This window comes from Pipra filicauda, unplaced genomic scaffold (genome assembly GCF_003945595.2).
Source record: "Pipra filicauda isolate LSUMZ 115617 unplaced genomic scaffold, ASM394559v2 scaffold137_size4652046_pilon, whole genome shotgun sequence".
Taxonomy (NCBI): domain Eukaryota; kingdom Metazoa; phylum Chordata; class Aves; order Passeriformes; family Pipridae; genus Pipra; species Pipra filicauda.
The window spans coordinates 838,333-860,820 of NW_024103851.1; the positions used below are offsets into that span (position 1 = coordinate 838,333).

At 35.2% G+C, this 22,488-nt stretch overlaps 1 protein-coding gene across 1 annotated transcript in view; it reads right to left on the reverse strand.

Moving 5' to 3' along the window:
• CNTNAP2 (contactin associated protein 2) overlaps positions 1-22,488 on the reverse strand; it is a 1,021,678-nt gene that overhangs the window by 540,832 nt on the left and 458,358 nt on the right. The gene's annotated exons all lie outside the window — the stretch shown is intronic.

Here is a 22,488-nt window from a genome sequence, read left to right on the forward strand (position 1 = left end):
CGGATAGGTTGAGCCATAAGTAATTGTGAGAAGAAAAAAAAAAATCTGTCCTTTGAGCTAAATTTTGTTCTAGGTTTGGTTTTATTCAAAATATGTGAAAAAAGTTGAGGGATGCAATCATTTAAGGTCAATCCAATATTGATATAAACATTGCATAATGACACTACAAAATTTCATGTTGTCTTATTTTCATGACTTAAGCTCTACTTTAAAGAATGAACACCTATTTTCCAGGTTTTTCTGGATGCTGAATCCAACAGTAAAAATAGCTGCAGAACTTGACTCCATTCAACAGACGTACTTCTGCTGAGCATTGAATCTTGTAATTTAAGTTGAACTTGGTAAAAGATTTCAAAGAGATACTTGTCTCTAAAAATTTATACAAATTTAAGAAATGCTTAAGTAATAATAACTTAATAAGAACTTAATAATAACTTAGTAATAACTGCTTTGTAAACTGCTAAGTAATAATCAATCACCACTGTCTTAGCTACTATTTGTATGAGTATTTTATCCTCACTGTTCACAACTAACAATCTTTATTGTTAGTAACTAACAACAATAGTCATTAAGTAAAATTCTTAAAAAGGAATTAACAAAAATTCAACCACATTTGATTTTTGCCTACTTCTGTGGGCTACTCTTCAGTGACTGTTTGCAACTTTTTAAAATTCCTAACTTAAATCTTTCAGTTTCTTTCAAAAACAGATACAAATACATTTTTGTTGTTTACTTAACACAGAAGTATCTTTTAAAACTCCATTTAAACACTATGTATACTATGCCTAACTGCATGTATTTCAATTTGAATTTATATGGCCAAATCTCCCTAAATCTGCAAAGACTTCTGATGAAATAATATATTTTGATCCCCTTACTGTTTACGGCAACTAAATGGTGGAATTTTATTCAGAACAAAAACCATGAGCATTACGAACTGACTGAAATAGCCCATAATTATTAATATTTAATATATATATAATTTTTGTCAGAATGCAGTCATATATATTAGAAATATCACTTTTCTTTATAAAATATATCTTACAATACACATTTCCATAATAAATATGTATTAAGCTCTAAGTGCAACTAAAACTCTCAGTCTGATCTGGTTATTCTGAATGATAAATTCCAGTAATGTGAATCAGCTCAAAATTAAATTAATATGTTGAATTTGTAGTGCAATAAATCCATTTAAAAGTTATCGGGACATTTTTTCAGGCATAGATGCAGATGCATTCAGAAGCAACATTACAGGACTTCAGAGGTGCAGTTATCTTGTATTTGCTCATGATTCAGGTAATCCATTACTTCTGGAATTATTACTTTTTTGAAGAAATAAAGAAAATGGTTAGAAAAATATTGTAACAAAGATTACATCAACCTGTTGGTTTTGTTTGTCTTACAAGCTGTCAAGAGATGCAAGACATTAATTCTTGAGATTTTTGTATGTAGTTTTTGGAAAACAACTTTTAGAAAATAATGAAATCTGTCTATAGAAAAAATAGTTACATTAAAATCACTCTTTTATCACAAAAATATTTGCTTTTATGTAAAGCAAATTTGCTATAGAGATCATATTCTTTTGACTCTACATACTACTGCCTTGCAAAAATGCTCCAAGTGAAAGAAAATTGATGGACATTACAGCTTAAGCAATCTTCATACCAAATATACATCATAAAAACGTGATTTCTCTTACATTGTCAGAGTTTGTCTAACATTGAAATTTGTTACATTTACTTTCTGATGGTTATAGGGGGTATATCATCTTTCCCCTAAGGCCAGTTAGTACTATCTTGTAACATCTGCAAAAGTTACTTTAACAGTCAGGCACCTGATCAAGAGCTGATCAGGACGTTAACCTGACTTCTGTGGGTTTGTGGACTCACAACACGATGCCCATGAAAAGGCAAGTATCACTTTTGTACCTATGCCATAGTTGCCGTTATACATATGTGTTCTTCCCGTCATTCATCGAAGCAAATTACACACCTTAACAAAGCCGAGGACAAGTGGCACATTTTTCCAAAACTTGTCCCTGAATTGCCATGTTTTGAAAAGCATTCAATTAAAGACAGAAACAGCAGTAATCTCTGATTAAGTAGCTACTTTTTTTTTTTTTTTTTTTTTTTGCATAGCTTTGCTGGCAGCATGCAAACAGGTCTGCATGCTAATTCAATCACTGAAATATTACATAGCAATTATGTTTAAGTTATCATATGTAGAGTGTGTTAATGACTTGTGTTCCTTCTATGATGACACTCAGCTATTTAATATCATGACAATTACCATGGTGCAGAATGGTACTCAGACAGTAAATCATATAATTCCTGTCACTGCAGTGTGAATGTATATTTTTTCTCATCCTTAGCCACTCATCCATCAGCATTCATAGGAAAGAGACCAAAGCCATCACAAAGTACATTTACCTGCATTCAGTGACATATGACTGTTCTCAGATGATACTGCTGCAATGGAGAAGTCATTTTTAAGAAAAGATAAAGTGAAAAAAAGAGAAAGAAAAAGAAGAAAATACAGAAAGATGGGGGAAGAAAAACTGAGAATTTGGGTTTTAATTATATGTAAATAGGAAGTACGGATCTGATTACTTTCAATTTGTTTTCTGCCCTGCTAGGTTTGCTATTATATGGGTGGATTAGAAAACACTGCTGACACAGTAAAAATATAACACCACTTTCAATTGGCTAGGGAGATATGTTAGGCCTTACCCCACTATATGTCTGAGACGCCACATTAAAAACATTTCATTAGTTAATGGCATCATCAATTTTCCTCTAAAAAATAATCAAGTCAGAAGGCCTTGCAAAGATTGGGATGGAACTGGATGACAAATGTGACCCTATTCCCAAATCTCAAAGAAAAATAAATCACCGGTCCCAGGTCTTCATACCTATGCTTTTGTCCTGTACTTTTGGCTAATACTTTTTACCTAATCCATGCAGGATTTGGTAAAATTTGAGAAGGGCATCAAATCTGTTTGAAGATGTTTTATTTGATGCTTCAAAATAATTTATTGAATAATTATAAATAAAACCCCTCAAATCAGACTCAAGCTCCAGAACTTCTCTATTTCCTCTCATAACAGTCCTCAATGTCAGCATGTGAATAGAGAAGTGTTCATTCACAATGACTCAGTACTGAGACTTCCTCAAAGCTAGTTAGCTACTTTGATCAAGGTACTGCCTGGAGTTTCTAAAAATCCCTGCTACCTGACACAGTAAAATAACAGTGATCAGAACAAAGCAGAACAGTAAAGTGCTGTCCAGAAAAAGGTTTACCGTACAGAGAACAAAAACCATGGCAATATGTTTCTCCACTTAAATTGCAAATTTAACATGTACATATATTTTTAAACTGCTACTGATCTCTGAATGATTGATTCTTCAAAGACTGTACAGAATATTTCAGTGAGATTCAAGATACAAAACTTCTGTAGTACTGACACACAGCGACCTTTGGTGAAATTCTCAATCCGTTCTCTCTCCTCCATTATTGCATCTGCTTAAAGCTTCTGTTTAGATCAAATGAGTTTTAGGGAAAAGATGGACTTTTCTTAGTCCAAAATGTGAACCTTTCATCTGATGTACTAGTAGTATACTAATAGATGGCATTAACCGTCTGAGCGTCTACCATCTGAAAACATCAGGGATGTATCAAAGCACCTCTGGTTGGGCCAAAGTTTTACACATCTGTAGTTTTACTTGTTGTAGCTATTAGTCACAGGTACTAAAATATCATTTTGAGAAATATAAGCACATAAACAATATATTACTTACATATTTTAACAGCAAAAAAAAATGTTTTCTTCTAACAAAGCAAGGGATAAGGCTCAAAATCATACCAAAAACAAAGCTTATTTTGTAATTACACAAGAAAAAATGATATATATACAGATATTACTTCAGAAAACTCCAATCAGTTTTCCAGTATACTGTCAACATGATAGTATGCTGAATTTGCCACTGGAGTCTTTGCAGCTTAAGCCTCAGCGGAACCAAGTTAGCCGAGTTCATGTTAGAGATGCACTGATACATTTCATTGCACCAAAAAAACCGGGGAAGCCATGGCCCAGTACAGCAGTCAAAAGATTGTCTCCTCTTTTATGTTTTCTTACAATGAGGCAGAGAGCCAAAGGTACCATGTCTGAACACAGCCTTCAGGCGCTACAGCCCAGCTGTAAGGGCATGGGCAACCCAGTGGATTGAAGTTTGCTACAGCAACACTGACATTGCCTTTACTCTCTTTTTCAAAAGGCAATGCATCTGCCACAAAGGTGAAAAACCCTCAGCCTAATGCAGATACAAATGTATCTTGCATATACAATAACGTATACTACTTCATATTCTAGAGGGATATGGTGAAGGAAAATGAATCTTAAGTTTCTTTGCCTGCTTAGCTTACACCGCACTGAATCTGAATCCTGTCATTATCTGTCAGGTAATGTCAATGCTTGAAAGAGAAAAAAATACCTTTACTAGGAGGTGTGGAACTGATTCCTTGCTTTTCTTTATGTTCGGTATTATGCATATGTAGCAATGCAGTATCAAAGTAGCAAAGCGTGTTTTGTCAAAGTCTATTTTTAACTCATTTCTTGGATAAAAGACAAAAACTTCAGTCTTGTATTTTATTTCCCTGCCAAAAACTGAAAATAAATCTGTGAGGTAGTATTCCCTAAGGTGATGAGAATGCTTTGCCAAGTTCTGAGTATAATATCCACTGAAGATATACCAAAAGCACTCAGTACTTTTCAATTTTTTTTCTGAATTTCAAAGCACAGACATTTTTTCCTATTATTATTATCATCACAATTGTTATTATAATGCTGGCATACTACTACTCATTTTGCTAGTTCTTGTGCAAATGTCTGTAAACATGTAGTTCTTTGTCTGTTATAATTTTCTAACAAGAAACAAATGCAAAAAGTAAAATGAAAAAGAACTAGAAGACATAGCTATTAAACCAAATTTTTACATAAGCTAATTGTTGTTTAAGATAATAATTTTTTGATGAGTGTACACATCAGTGCAGTGCTCTGCAGTTACAACTAACTTCTGCATTAGTTACAGCATACACGGAAGAAAACATTAAAACATTCGAAAGACAGATGTATAAACTTAGATTAAGCCTCCAAATATGCCACAAAATTATTGTATTAAGGGTGTATGTAATTAGGATGATTTTTTGACCACTTAGCACTATAGTTGATGATATTTTTTTTCCAGATCTAATGGAACATAAGAATTTCAAGTCAATCTTTCATTAATTCTTCAAATTTCAAAAAGACAACTTCATTTAAAAAACAAATAGGAACATCTTTAAATACGCTATGATTGTACTAGAAATTGGATAAATGACAAAATGAACACATTTATAGTGTATTTTACAATTCATTTTTAAGCTTACACATCCTAACCACATTCGACAAAACAGATCATATTGAATTCTGTGTTCCCATAGTGGACTACTAACAGTGCCAGAGAGAACTGAGGTAAGACTGCAATCTAAGATTATCTTCACTTCAGAGAAAAACTATTCCTTCCATAATCTACTCTGCCTTGTGACTCCAGAAAGTCAATTACACTGCATGCAATGAGATTTCTATTTGGAGAAGTCTATTCCTAGCGAAGATAAGAGACTGAGGATCACAAAAAACAGCTTTCATGGCAATTTGTTTCTCTGCCTAATTTCAATGATTTAACTGCTTGAACAAGGAGGTTGGTTTGGGTTTTTGTCAATCAGAAAACCTCTGATTTTACCTGTATATTGTAGTGATATTTTATAAACAAGGCTTTTTAACGTGAATATTTTGTCCTGAAAATGTAACTGATCTTACTGTTGATGCTCACTTCTCTTTAAAGTAATTTTATTAAATAGTTAAAATTCAAATTAAGAAACAAAATGGAGGGCTGTTATGAAGACCTGCTGAATCTTGAGGTTGAAGAGCTGAGTATTTTTAACTACCTTTGAACTATAAGGTGCAAATTAAACTATTTAGCCTTTGTGTCAAAATTATACTAGCATGAACATCATCTGCATTCATCACTGATAAAGTGAGGTGCAGTAAGTCCCAAAATCATTCCCTTTTACCAAAGGCAGTGTTTCTGGTGGTAACAAACAGGGTTATAGTACAATAATATTCACTGAATGGACAAGACAGAAGTTTAATATATGAGTTTTTATTATTTGAAAAGTTTTCATATGTATAGCATTGCAAGGTTCATTTATGATCATGAAAATTAAAATTCAGACACCTTGCAGCTATGCACTGGAAGCAGCAAAATGTTCTCTATGATTTACTATTCTCTAGTTATGGAACTCTGAAATAAATTTGGTAAAAATACATGTATAATTCAAATACTCTAAAGAAATTCTGCTTTTTGTATTTTATCATGCTGACTTACAAGTCAGAAGCGTTCCTTGCAGCCATAAATACACAGTTCGCCTCTTCATTTTGAAACCCATCATTTGATATTGGATCTCAATGGAAACATTAAGGCATATAATTAAACTCTGAAACCAGGTACAGTATAGAACTTAATTTACTTGAAAACAGCTAACCTCTAGTAATGTTTTCACTGTTTATTAAAAAAGTAAATCACAAGAGCTCCGGGTCAATAAAAAAGGACAATTCTGACTCTCACACAGCAAATGGCCAAAACAGGTCTCAATCCTCATTAAACTGCTGAGCTCGCTCATTACTTAGTGGAAAAAGAAAAGAAAAACCTACAGCACAGAAAGAAGTTGTGTCGTGTCCTCCAACATTTACAGTCAATTTACTCAGTAAATAAATAAGCTACAAAATGGACAAGACAATCTATTAAAACATTAAGGAAATGGATGAGTAGCCGGAGCCCTGGTTTTAATGATTACAGCCGCAAGAAAACAGGAAGACACACAGCTGACCTACAAAATACTGATTTAGAATTTGTCTTTATGATTTCTTTTTAAGCTTAAGCCACCCAATTCAATCATCCCATGTTATATAATCTTTCCACGTCTTTTAATGTCTGGATGCTCTCAGAATACTTATTACTCAAGGCCAAATTCTTCTTTCTAACTCACATTCTATAGGCTTTATTCACATAAACACTCTCAAACACATATTCTTCACTTCCAACCATGAAACTCATATTTAAATTGAACTTTCAAAGTGAGCTGCTGTGGTGGTTTGAACCTTGTTTTCCCCCAGAGGCTAAGAAAAATGGTAAAACCCCAAGGGGTGGAAACCCCTGGAAGTTTTGAAGTTTTGTCCAATGGGCACTCCTGCAAAATGTAAACATTCCACAAGCTGACTGGAAAAGACGAGTTGTAGTTGGGTTGTTGTAGGAGAAGTAGTCATGTTGTAGAGCCACGAGGAAGGGGCTCGGAGCCCCTCAGGGAGGCTTTGGCCCCCAGCCCCCAGTGGGGGCCTGCGGGGACCTGGAACATCATAAAGCTGGGCTAGGTGCCTGTAGTTATGCCGGGAGATGTTTTCTCCACTGTGGGTGAGCAGAGACAGCAACGGCAGACGCAGCGTCCAGAGACTCTGGCTGAGAGCCAGGACAGATAAGAAGTGAACCGGAGAAGCAACAGCAAACGGTATGCAACTGAGTAAGGAAGACACCGAGTTGTCTCGGAGAGCCAAGAAGGAGTGTCAGCAGCAGAGCTACAGAGTTTTTGGGGGTAAGAACTGAACCAGACCCCCCCCAACCTCCTTTGAGACCTCCGGGAAAGAAGGGACATGGACTCCTATTATGGAGAAGAGTTTTGGACATGAAGCACCGGAGAGAGAGAGGAGCTGAGAAGCTCAGTCGTCCTGAGAGCTCAGCCAGGACGGTGTGGGAGGTTGGCCTTGGGGGTCCTCCCTTGCTGCAAGCTACAAAGAAGCTCGCAGCCTGAGACAGGGCACAGAGGCCCTGCAAGGAGCTTGAATCTCCTGGAGATACCAGACTGTCACAAAGACCCCCTGCGTCTCGTGATATGACCGTGGTGGAACGACCTTCGTCTGGGGTGACGTAGTCCATGGAAGACCCTTTTACCTGCGTCAAGGGGTCGAGGGAGCTTGGATACTCCCTCGTGAGTGCTGGCAGAAATCCAGCTATCAGCTGCTGCCATGCTGAAGAAGACAGATTGCTGCTGTAGAAGATACTCCTGCTTAGAGACTGGAAGGGATCTGTCCTTTTTTCCCTCCTGGACTTTTATTTGGAGGGGAGAAGAGATCTGATCCATTGTAAATACTATATGTCATGGTAGAGATAGTTGTGATCGTGTGTATAATGTGTTATAGTATTTATTTGTACAGTCATTGTAATATACTCCCTTTCCCCCATTTGGAGTCTGGTGTGTTTTGCCTGGAAAAACCCATCTCACATTAGGTTGAGGTGTGTGGGAGGGCTTAGACTAGGAAATTAGAATTTTGGAGATCTCAAACCATGACAGCTGCATACACAACGATTAAGGGACATGGAGATGGACATTTTCAAGCTCCTGTGCTCAGTTAAATCTCATACAGTAAAAATCTCACAATTGTGATTCAGACTTCTGCAGTTGACTCTAAAGAGCAAGAGGTGCAAGACTGAATCTCACTTTTGGCCAGGGTACACTCACATTTATTCTAGTGAGTAACCTCACTATTGTCTAAGGCACAAAATTGTGTGTCACTGAAAGCAATTTCTAATAGATGTATTGTCTTCCCTTTTTTCTGTCAGTTTGCTGCTGCTACTAATTCCATCTTTCTGCAGCAATTTATTTTAGGGAAACAGACACTGAAATGGAGCATATTGCTATATTCAGTTACTGTATTTCAATTCAAAAGGATGAGTTAATACAGGAAAATTCTTTAGCATAAATGATAGCAGAGTAAATTTGCACATTTATAGAGTTCATTTTCTTTGCTGTAATTCCAAATTAATCAGAGACAAATACCTTGTGTTTAGCACAGCATAGGGAAAGTAGACCACTGGAACTTCATATTGGGCAGATAAGTCAAGATAAATAATTCAGTCAAATATATTTTTCTCCTGCCTAATATCCAACAGAATCACAGAATATGCTGAGTTGGAAGCGACCCACAAGGATCATTGAGTCCAACTCTGCACGGGACCATCCCCAGGAGTCACAATACTTCTAACATATTCTTTACTCAGTGTCATATTGCACAATGTGATGACAGAAGAGGTATGGGTTTCAAATTTGGAAGCTATCAAATCTGAGCCCCAAACTCTATTGTGCATGGATCAAATGTGAACTTAATGATGGCTGAATCCAGTGGTTTTCTATCCTCTGTTTGTATTTCAGTGTGTATAATGAAAAAGCCCCACTCATATTCAAGGTTATGAGTCAAAGTTTTATTTTCAGATGATCTACATTGATTAAGTTCTGCTTTGGTCAAGTGAAAGTCTAATAATTTAACATGGAAACAGCCCCCAGTGACTAAAGTGCTATTGCAACAGGGCATACAGTTACCAATTTTAAGTGAATGAGTGCTGTATTTGAATAACAATTAGCAAAAATTTAAGGACCTGGTACTGCATCAGCTTAACTTGCAACACTGTTTACACTCCATAGAAATAAAATCCCTGAATGATTCAATATACAACAATATGAAATGCTTACCTTGCATTATATCACATGTATGGAGTGAAATAGTTCCCTGAGAGGCAAAAAACTTTTTGTTTGCAGAAATGTTCTCCATAACAAGAAGTACAGCAGGTAAGAGCACATAATCACAAAGTCATGAAGGTTCAAAGGGATCTCTAGAAATCACCTACTACAACCCACCTGCTCAAAGCCTATTTGCACATTTTATTCTGCCAGAAGCACTGAGTTTCAGTTAACTGGGTTTTCACCTTTTTTCTGACCTGAAACAGGAAACAGGAGATTTGCTTTTACTGGCAAGAGATTTTCCTTCTTTGTGCTTATCAGGCTGCACTTTCCCAGGGCAGCGATATATTGTGTTCCCCTCCCTACTGCCAGACATGACTTATCTATAACTTCTAGCAGGCTTTACTGTTCAAGATTTGCTGGTATTGCAGAGTTTAAGACCTTCAAACTCCCCATTTGCTAGAACAGTCTCTTCAGCATGAGTTTGCTTATGGTATCTCAGCTATGTGACTGGCTGTTCCTCCTCTGTGAATTGCACCATGTATTTCAGGCTTCCCTGCACAGTCAGTGCCAGCAATTCAGTCTCCTCAACTGGATTATTCTCCATCACTAACAGCTAAAAAAAGAAGAAAGATGAGAAGATCTTCTCAGGAAGAGTATAAGGAACCTGCTCAGCTCCAGTGAACATGGATTAATATGCAGCAGGTGCAATACTTACAGTCACAGATGTTGAAGTACATTATTGTTATAATTTCAATTCTTCATCCTCAACTACTGATTTGCTTTCTCAGTCCTAATGGGTTAATTTTGTTTAACTTTTCAAGATCTAAAGTAAATACCAACACTAGAAACTAAAACTATTGCTTTGTTTCCTCAAACATTTTCATAGTGTTTTTCTCTTAAGTTACAGGCTCCTGACAGAGCTTGTAAGGTGCAAGAGACAGTCATATATAATCTTAAGACCAAGCAGTCAGGTAGCTTTACTTCTAGAGAGTTACTTAAGAATCCAGAAGCATTGATGGAAAATAATGAAATACATTCATCAACAGTTAAATTAAAAAAACTTGCTAATGGCTGTATCTGCTTTTTAAAAATGATTCAAACAGCTCTGTACATTATTGACTCTCACAACCGCAAATATTCTTGTTCACACAATGGATGAAATTTCATAGCCCCTACTTAGGCTATAATCAATTATGTTTAATAAGACTATGTTTAATTATGTTTAAAAGGGAGAATAACACTCAAGATTGTTGCAGTTGGGTAAAAAATGCATGCAAGTGTGTATAGATAACTTACTCCAGGTTCATAAGATGCTACTATTCAATCATGAAGCAATGAATGCTGCACATGAATAAAAGGGGATGATGCTTTCTTAAAACTCAAATGTGGAAAAGTAAATTTTATTGCTTAAAAATGCCACATTACATTCTTCAAAACTGTTTTTCCTTTGTGCTGGAACAAGGTATTCAGAGAAATTTTTCTTCTGGATTGGGCTGTGATAGATTCGGTGTTTGAACACCTTTTTTCACCCTTTATCCAGGCAACATCGTTTAGAACAAATCAAATAAGTAAAGTGCAGAGCAGACATGTATCTCTTGGTTTACCACACTGGAATACAACACGGCATGTAATGTGATAGCCATGTATTGCATACATGGTTTGTATAAAGGAAAATTGCTTACTTTTGCGTCAGAAAGTTTCTGTTACATGTGTATGGGAGAAAGAATTTATAGATATGGAAGAACACTATATAAGCAGAAAAAGCCTATCTAAGGTAACAAATAATGGACACAAGCTTTTTTCTGTCCACATGGCAGCACCCTAAAACAAAAAAAATCAGCGTCAAATATAAATATATTGTCAGTATGTTTTAAAATATGAGTCTTCAGTAGGTGAAAACCAGGGTTACAGAGGTTACTAACCTGAAAATTCATGTTTAGTTTGCGTATGTAATAGCTCTTTGTCTAGTCAATGCTGTTGCTCTCCTTGTCCAGCAATTTTCCCTAATGAAAGTACTGCTGAAGCAACAGAATATCTCAAATCAGTTTCCAGACTCCTGACTTTCTTAAGATGTTCTATCAGAAACTAGTTTTTTAATCACTAGACTTATACCAGTGAAGGATTAGACTTCCATTTATTTAACAAAGACATCTGTCTAACTCCTGCTCTATGCATGAATTCTTTTTTAAGGGAAAAAAAATCTAAACATGCATTTGACTTTTTTTCCTTTGATGAGGCAAAATAAATTCTGAAATAGTGGTTAGGGGATCAATGTATAAATACTTACGTAAATGTGTCTTTGATGATCAAAACCAGTAAGAACAATCTACTCTGTCAGAAATCAATGGGAGCAAAATAAGCCATTTTATGTAAATATTTAAAATTGCAATCAGGTTCCTATGTATTTGCATCAATTTGAAAACTACTGAGTAATTACTGCTATCTAAGCAGACATTTTCATAACAAACACATTACAGTTACTAACAAAGAGTCATATTCTCAATCAATGGAGGACTCATGCACTTAAAAAAATACCCCTCCAAGACTATCTCCACTGCTTTTTTCTTCTTACAAAATCCTAGTCTTGAATAAACTCATTGATCACTATTCAATTGAAATACAAAAATTAAAAAAAAAAATTTACAAATTCTCTTCGCATGCCACTAAGTATAAGAATTTGCAAAAAATATCATACTCTTAACTTTTATAGAAGCTAATCTTCTATAATAATCTGAATTATTGTTAATCTTTAATTTTTACTTATGGCTTACAGTCCATTAATTTCTGGAGAGTTTCATCAAAATGTAAGAATTGTTAATGTAAAATTAAGATCAACAAGGCAGTAGTATACGGACAAGAAACGCAAAAAATATTTAATGTGTAGCGAGTGAGGAAGAGCTACCATTTGCATACTTACAAACATGGTGAAAAAATCCCTGAGAATTAATTCTGCTCTACTTCGTGTAACAAATAACTCGCACTGGTTTTCCTAACAAACCCAAAAGCTACTTGCTCAGGTGAACAATAGTTTTACGCTATCTGCATCTTTAATTTCCATTTTCAAGTGAAACAAGCAAACACACTCAAACAGTGCCAACAAATGGCATACTTTGTATTCACAGTGAAAAGTGTACCTGCAATGCTGTCCTGGTGTAGGTACTAATGTCTGTGTTTGCATATAGGTAAATTGTTAATCTGGTCCAACATTATTGCTTTAGATAATAGCTTTGTATCGTTAGCATCCTGTAACTGAGCAGAGTGGTGCACATTACTAGACTGCAAGGGAAATGATTTTTGAGCAGAAAAATAACACTCTCTTATAATCGCTAAACTTGATTGGAAAGTGTAAATTCAGTGCCTCCTAGCAGATATGATCTGTATGCCACTCTGTATACCACTGCTTATCTTTTTATTTTTTCAGCCTGTGGGGTTCTTTGCCAGGATAATGTTTCCTTCTGTGCTCTTCTGCTTCTCTGAGCCACTGCATTAAATAATATATAGACTTTTCATAGTGTTTTATAGGAGATATATCTAGTTAGAAATCAAAGACCAAGGAGAAAGGACACCCAAGCTACATAACCTAAAACTGCTTGTCAAGCAATCTTGATTTTTTGGTGGAAGAGAAGGAAATAAAGATACAGAACTGCTTATATTGGTAGCTTTTGTTTTTTTGATGAACGTATGTAAACTCCCAGTGAAATTAGACGCTACTCTCATCCTTGCATCAAAGCAATATTTCCCTCTCCACAGAATTTAGCTCCTGTGGAAAGTCAGGCTTACTTGCAACAAGGAATAAACACAGGGAGCACAGAAGATAAAAGGTATGAATGTTTGTGGTTTGTTTTTTTTTTCAGGATGCTTTAAGGATTTTGCAAGATGCTTACGATAGTATGGAAAGAATTCTGCATAGATAAAAACCCACGGACATGCACTGTCAGTCCCAGTTAATTAAGGAGTTTGCAAATGACTGCCATTCTGCTGAAGCTCTGCTCAATCAGAGATATCATATCACGTGGAACTGAACCAAAATTTCTTCCTGCTTGACAGATACCAAACTACTACTCGGACAGTTCTGGGGAGTGAAACTTCTTCAAAGAGGTATGCTTTCAAAGCATAGTTATAAAGCTATCTTCTATTTACTGAAAAAAGTAGGAAGAAGATACAATAGTGAAATATATGTAGAGTATCTCTCCAGGTAATGGAGAGATACTGGGGGAAAAAAATCTTTAGCTATATTGAAAATTAGGAGACCTCCAGTTCCTATTGCCTTTTAATTCTTAATCTTTTTCCACAGGAAAAAAAAAATTCCTCATTGAATTTTCTAACATATTTAAGGAAATTTATTTCCAGCATTTCACTTTTAAAGAAAAGACATAATAAAAGTTAAAACGATAAAACCAAAAACAATCAAAAAAACCCCAACCCATATCTTATCCACTAATTTAAATGTAGATCCTTCTGACAGTAACCTTTTGAGTCCTCAGAACTGTTTTCTTCCAAAAACCCTTGATCCCATGGGGCACTACTGTGCAGGCAGATGTAATTAAAGCCAAGGGGAGATCAAATGGACTGTACACTCTTTTCATTTAAAGGTGCTTAAACTGCTTCAGATGACCTTGTCCACACTGAAGCATTATTACAAGAAAATCCCATCACTACCAAAGCTATTTCAGCTTCAGTAGCATCAGTATTGCTTTGAATTTTAGAGTAGATCACTCTGCAACAGCAGTACTTTCAAGTGTATCAGCTGCTCTCCTATGTTTGTATCCATGTTATGGCAAACTTTATTTTAATGCAAAATATGCTTAGCATAAACAACAATTCTTAGTCTCTCCAAATCCTATGGGCAACCTTTATTCGGTCTTCTCTTCTCTTAAGGAACAGCTCTGCCTTTCTTCAGATGAAATAAACAGATGAAACAAACCATTTAACAATACTAATATTTAAATTGACCTTTACAAAGAGACAGTAAATACACTGTCTCATTGACAAAGGCGAGTATTGTCCAAATTACCTATCCTTTCTTTCACAGGCTTTGTATACAACTGATTCAGCAACATATTTAGGCTTGGTTCGTACTGTAACAGCTGCACAATAAATTAAATTTTATTTTAAATACAGGATTCTCCAGGTTCTTTTTAATCTCAATGAGCGAAAACAAATCTCTTTTTGCTTCTTCTAGGTATTCCACATATCTTCAGACCATGATGCACAAGTCAGTTTTGTAGTCTGTTTTTGCTCAAGGGATGTGTGAAAGTGTGGGTATCCAGCTTTTGAGTTAATATTTGTAATACTAATATCTCGTTGCCTAAGGTACTAATGGCAAAAATCTCACTGAACTCAATGGGCATTTCTCATCTAGTGTATGTCCTTCATGCACATAAAGGCTTCCAGTCACAACCCTTTTTCATTGAACTTTAAGCAGTAAAACATAAAAATGAAACAGTAAAACATAAAAAAAAATAAATACACAGCTTGAAAGAGAAACTTGAAATACCTTGAAACAAAAAGAAATCTACTGTTCTACCAGGCCCAGTTCAGTTCTACCAAGTGAATAGGAAGAAACATTTTGCCTAACTGCCTAAATAAACAACTACATAGCTCTCATATTAATTAAGACAACATAAAGACAATATTTTGATCCCTGTTATTTGACTCTTTGAGACTCTTTTCCTAAGAAAACTGGATGATATTAAAACTGATCAAATATGCTGAATATAAATCTGTTATAATCTTAGTGCAACTCTTGGAGAAGTTATAGATCACCGAACATAAGTGGTGTTTCAGATTTTCTTTTCTCCTCTCTTTTTTTTTCCACTGTCTGCCAGCCTAATGGGCCCTCTTGCCCTTTATGTTATATTGTTGTGTTAGCTGCATTTCCTGCTTCACGCTGAGAGAGCTGACTAATTAGGAAGACCAGAGTCAGCTTCTAGAGTATTGCTGTTTAATACTGTTAGTTTATCTGTTAATTAATGTGCTACTCTTTGCAATCTAATTAGATTTTTTACTGAGAAGATAAGTCAGTGAAATCATTACAAAGAAATACAGGAGGAGGAGGTTTGTGGGAGGCTCAGAAATATTTATTGTTAGAATTACTTACGTGTGATGTTCATGTATTTGTTACTGTCTCATCTTTCGCCCATGCCCACAACCTTATAAAGCCTTTGTCAAGAATGTAGTTCATTTCCCATAAATAATTCTTATTCCTGCCAGTGAGGTCCTTCTCTATCTCTGTCACGTCCCTTCTATTTCTTTTCCTGCTTCTTCCTCAGTTTTAATACCAAGGCTCTCTCTTTTTATGTGTTTGCATTTCACAGTTAAGCACCTTAAAGTTCATTTATAACTTTTGTGAAGTCATATAAAGAAGGCACTTAGAAGATACCCTTCAAAAGGGCCAGAGTGCATGTACCTCACAAGAACTGAAGTTGTAGTCTTGTCTTTCACTTACAGCACTATACAAGTACGATAAAGAAACTGCCCAAACCAAGCTCCTCTTCTTCAGAATTTAGCATTCACTTAAAGGTTGCCCTTTAACCAGTTACTCCTAGGAACCAAGACAGCTGAGAGGATGGTGGTTGTGGGAAATAAGGTCCTACTGATCAGTACTGCTCACATCTTTAAGGAACCATTTGGCAGTTTCTCTGGAAACAAGTGATATTACCCTAGAAATTCCTGCAAATTAAAATTACTATGACCAGCAGATTTTGTGTTGTACTAACTAGAAGATACTCAGGACGCATCTGATCACATAATTTTCATTTCTATATTTATATATTAAAAAATAGTATTTTTTCTTTTAAAATGAAATAAATCTATTTGTACTGGTTTTAAGTAGTAACAACAACCACTTAATTAATTTTTAATTCTTCTTTTAAGCTGTTTTATATATCACAAATAGCAATTTTGGACCTTTTTAATATTCTTATGCAGGAAATATAATAATATCTATGGGTTCCTTCTGATATCAAAAGTTATGAAATGTCTGAAACTAAGGGGTATATTACTTTTTTCACCTTAAATAACCACCAAAACCACAAAAATTCATTGGGATCAACAAAATACAGTACAACTTGCAAAAGCAGTTTATACAGTTTAGAATAAGTCTTGTAATTACTAAAGCATTTCTTATGTCAGACTATACATTGCAAATATCATGATGAGGCGGGAAACGAGGTACCAGTACATCTTGACTTACTGGAAACTACAGTGTTTAATGATGCTTCTTTATTCTCCATCACTCAGAGGTGGCTTTTCTGCTATCTTAAACAGATTCTATTTCATGTAAAAAAAGATATCTCCTTTCTGACCTCATACCTTGAATTTTTAGGCCATAATAATACTGAAGAACCTAGAACGTGTCCTAAAATATAATTTTATGATTGCAATGAGCCTTTGTTACCAGTCGTATGGAAAGTACAAATACTTCTCAAGAGTGATTATATATTATTTTAATTATTTTTGAAGAGTTGGCTAATTAATTACATCAAATTTCTAATAGTTCAACAGGAAAGCACAATTTTTTTACAGAAATGTTAAAAAATTTTAGGCAAAATAATGAAAAATCATAAAAAGTAAGTAATCTCTATCCCCCTGTAAAATCTAAAATATTATACCAAATATACTAGCTGACATAATTAAAAAAAAAAGGAAAAATGTAATTTTTATAAATTTTATTTTGTAACTACATATGGAAGAATTTATTTTTAATTTTTACTCTGATAAAAATGTGGGCTTGTAAAATCAGCTTTAACTCATCTCACATCTCATGTTCTGATTACAGAAATAAAAGTGTTTCTTGCATAACTGAAAATTATATACTTCACTGAGCATAATTTCTATCTTCACAGGTGGCATGCAGCTTATTATGGCAAAATATTTAAAACACCAATACAAGTAAGAGATAAAAATGACTCCTCAAAGTATCTGAAATCTAAGGTTTCTGAAGCTTGGAAGAAAATATATTCTGATCTAGGTTGTTCTAATTAACAGTGGTCTGGGGAGAGACACATCTTTTTATTCATCATTTGAAGACCAGATTTATAGTAGTACTGCAAATCCCGAGGATTCAGAACAACAGCTAGAAGGATTTTCAAAATTATGAAGACATACTCCCATCTATAAGTCTGAGAAAACATGAACCTCTAGACATCTATATGCCTTGTAGATATATCCCTAAGTACTCTGATGTAAATAATTCCAAGAATTGTAAAGAACAGTTTATCATAACAGTCTAAAATAAATATTGCTAGCAAAAACAATGATCTCAACAACTCCTCCAAAAACCAGAAAATTTCTCCAATCGTCAGATCAAGTACACTGCTTCAAATTCTAGAGGAAAAACATGTGCTTTGCAGTCTGATGAGGTTATTAACAGCTGGGCTCACCATGGGCGTAGCACATTAACAAACAGAAAAATTACAAACCTTCTTCTGCATATCTCTTCCTGTCATTTTACCTAAGACAGTTATCCTATTTATGCTTATCATATAAATATTGTTCTGAAATAACTTCTCCATAGGTATTACATGGAAGTTTTCTTGTTGTCAGGCAAACTCATTCTGTGCAAATTTGGTATGCACCTTAGGACATACCTTAAAGGCAGAAATATGGGTCACTGAGACATTCCACAATCAGAGACAAAGTTGGCTGCTCAAATTGTTGAACATATCTCAATTTGTTTCAAAACCCACAATGAAATATACAGTGAGAGGATGATTTGAGTACCCCTCTAACTCCTCCAACTCAGTATGCTATATCCTTGCAAAGGTAATCAATGTGAATCCATTTATGCATTTAAAAACTTCTATCACAATAGTAAAAATTACCACCTCTGATTACTTTTCAGAAATGAATGAACCAAGACTGGAGGCCCTGTAATATTTTTTCAAAATGCTTGTAACATTCAATGGAAATGACGCTTTGCTGAAAAGTTTTATTTTATAACATTATTAAACTATCTCTATTAAATGTGCGGATTCCTCTTTAAAAAAACCCAAAAAATCCATCTTAATGGAAAACTTGCATTTGGGTTCACAGAGTACTCTGATGCTGCTAGATTCACAAGCCAGCATGTACTCCACAGTGTTATATAAATATTTTCTGACAACACTGAAAAAAATTCTAACCTATAACACCATTCAAAATAGATGACTGACAAACAAGATATTCATTATTAGAATAGCCTATACTATTAGATTGCAAAGTAATAAATGCATTATAAATTTATTCTGACTTACATAGCTTACATTTATCCATCACAGTATGATGGATTTATCCATCCTACTACTTGATTACATACTACATTGATTATCAGTTGAGGGTTAATATAAGAAAGGAACTTAGAAAAAACTTTAGACAGAAAGAACCTCCTGCAACTTTAAAATCTTCCAAAGCTATCACAATGCATATGACAGATTTCATGTTCCAGCTGGTGAGGCTGAAGCTGGCCTGTTTCAAAAACAGCTTCCAGCTTCCTCTTCACTTCTTGAGAGGTGGATAAAGTGAGTTATAAACATTAGGATGGTTGAAGTGAAAATTTTCTTGCTTTATCTCTGTATAAGGTCTGGAAAGGATGAAGTTAGAAATTTAACCTTCTTGAGAGCAGCCCATGAGGTGCCATGTGTTAAACAGACCAGTGTTTTGGCAGCTACTGGGTGGGGTTTGCATGGCAACAAGTCTCTGTATCCACATACCTGCCACCCCATAATGTCAGTGGGTTGTGAGTGGACAAAAGGTTGAAAGGGGACATAGCCAAGACAGCTGACCCAAACTGACCAGAGGGATATTCCATATCAAATGACATCATGCTAAGCAATGAAAGCTCTGGGAAAGCAGAAGGAAGGGGTGGACATCTGTAGTTGTGGCATCCCAAGTAACCTTAAGGCATTCTGAAACCCTGTTTTCTAGGATTTGGCTGGACATCTGCCTGCCGATGGGAAGCAGTGAATGAATTCCTCTTTCTGCTTTGCTTGTGTGTGCAGATTTTGCTTTTCTTAGTAAACATCACCATCTCAATACATGAGGGTTTCACTATCCTTACATTTTTCTACCCATCTCCTAGGAGAGGGAATTCAGCAAAAAGCAGGGTAGGTGCACCAACCACAGCCTACCAACAACCTTCAGCTTTATACTGCAAATATTTCTTCTGGGAAAGCCTTATATGCTATCAGATATTAGCAATCCAATAATTATCTTTTTGGAGGATTGAAGGCAAAATTCAAAAGAAAATAGACAGTCAGGGGAAAGTACTTCTCCTAGAATTAGACTTGATTAGAAACTGATTGCACAGCAGTAAAGAATAAACACAAGAAAAAGAATACCTACTTCGACGCTCATCCAGAAGTCTGGCCCTACAACAGAGCAGAATTCTTCCTCCCAAGGAGGGAGCATTCCATATTGTGAAGTGCATTCACCATTTTTAATACTATCTACTTTTCTTTATTCCTTTCCAGATCTATTCCCGACAGTCTATCTAAGGCTCTGACCTATGATGGGCTCATATTTCATTATGGCCCATAGTGCAAATTTAAAGTGGTTCATACCACATAATCTCCACTAGTGATTCCATGTACTTACCTGTCTGTCAAATTTATACCCTAGGTAGATAATTTGCAACCTTAACAAGATGAACTAAAAGAGAAGAACACCTAATATAGGCTGGCAAAGAGGTACAAACGGGGGAAAATCTGTACTCAAAATTCTCTGCATAAATATATTGTTTAAAAATTTATCTACTCACCTGGGAACAGAAAGAAACAGTATTACGGTAACTATAAGGAATTTAAAAAATGTGCATTTTGTTCTACTGTCTGCATTAGGAATACATAAATATGTACATATTCATTTGGACATAGATTAACGCTCAGGAAAACAGATGAGAGAAGAGGAGGTATTCATCATGTCTTAAATGCCTTTTTTATCATGCTTCAGAAAGAGCCTGGTACTACAGGACTTCTCTTCACTTTTCTAATGACCATCAAAGGATTCTTAATACAAGTAGTAGATGATAAGTTCGTAATTTAAATATGGAAAGAAATTTATCTTGCTTGAAAAGAAAATCACCTTGCCTTGCTCTGTTTCTAATTTTAAGCTCCTCCTTTGTGTACTTTAGGCTACACTCAAACAAAATTCTTATCCCCAGGAAAATAACTGCCACTACCACCACTAAGCTACTAAACAAGATTAAATCATATAATTTATATATCCTTCTTTGAATATATTGATCCCAGTACAACACTTTCTGGCTGAATCTATAGTTTATAAATTATGTCCTTAGCCTTATAGTTCAAAATCTTATTATTTTCTTGCTCTTGAGCCATGAGAGAACATGCTGATAGTCGTTCTGACTCCAGCTGATAATACCTGGGGCCTGACAACATGAATCTTTTTATAGCTTGCTGATTTATTATATGCATGACTTTCTTTAGCAAAGTCAGTATCTAACACTAATATTTTGTATCAGAAGCATTCAACTATATTTACAAATTGAATAGCAGAAGAGATTTTTCCCGCTTGTCTCTTTCTCAGGCTTTTATGACCACACAGTGTTTGACAGTCCACAATATAAATGTTCATGAAAATATAAATGAAAACAAAATACAGTACACTAAATATATGAAACACTGGACTGCTGCTACAGGAAGGAGAATGTAGTTCTTGAGAAACTGCAGATGTACTTTACCTGGTGGGTGGCAGGTCTTCATCACCAGGGAACACCCATGTTATGTTACCAGCGAAAGAAAGTTTGGCTGTGGCTGTGTTTGCTATATGGATGCAAAGAGACAAATACATTCTAAAACTATTATGTTTTTTAAATCAAGAATCATCATAGAAGCATTTAGGATGAGGAAGATCTCTAAGATCATCGGGTCCAACCATTCAGCTTACACTGCCATCTTCATCACTAAGCCATGCCCCTATTCACTATTATTTTAAATGCTTCCGGGGATGGTGACTCAAAAACTTCCCTGGGCAGCCTGTTCCAATGCTCTGTAGTTTTCTTGGTGAAGAAATTTTTCCTATGTATATTCCTATATATTTTTCCAATACCTAATTGAAACCCTCCCTTGGTGTTACTTGAGGCCATTTCCTCTTAGTCTATCACTTATTATTTGGGCGAAGAAATTGAATGTCACCTCACTACAACCTCCTTTCAGGTACTTGTAGAACGCACCTCTCATGGCCTTTTCTCAGAGGGTAGTTTCATTGTGTACCTAAGTTCCTCTGTCAGAGGGTCAGAGCCTCTGCCTCTCTGTGTCAGTATAGTTAAAAACAGGTTTAACTGACTAGTGTTTTCTGATGTATGTTAATAGCGCAATTTTCTTATGAGTACCTCAGTTCTCCTTACATGCCTTCCTGCATTAGATGTATATAATTTCATTTTCTTTGTAAAATCCATATTATTTTTGGACAACTTCCAAATGACTGCACCAGTATTTCAGTAACAAAATATCTGAAGTGTGGATATTGTTATTACCAATGAACATACTATAATAAATCTCATATGAAACCTGGTATGACCACTACTGAGCTGCTAGAAAAGATGTAATCCTTTGTATAAATAGGATTTTTTGATTTCTGAATATACAGTGCACACAGTTGATGGATGATGTTATTCTTATAACAAAGGTGAACACTGAATATCTCATGCTCGTTGAACTGTAACGTGTTATTTTTGGACTTTTAAAAAAATATTTCTCTTTTCTTCTTATCAACCATAAAAAAAGACAAATCAATGATTTTTAATAAGTAGTTGAATTGAATTAAATTAGTATGGATTTCAAGAAAACAAATCTCTGGATATTATCAGAGTTTCTTTGTGCTTTGACACTTCATTCATAAAAATAAAAAGGAATATTTTAAAAATAGTTCCTTTTCACT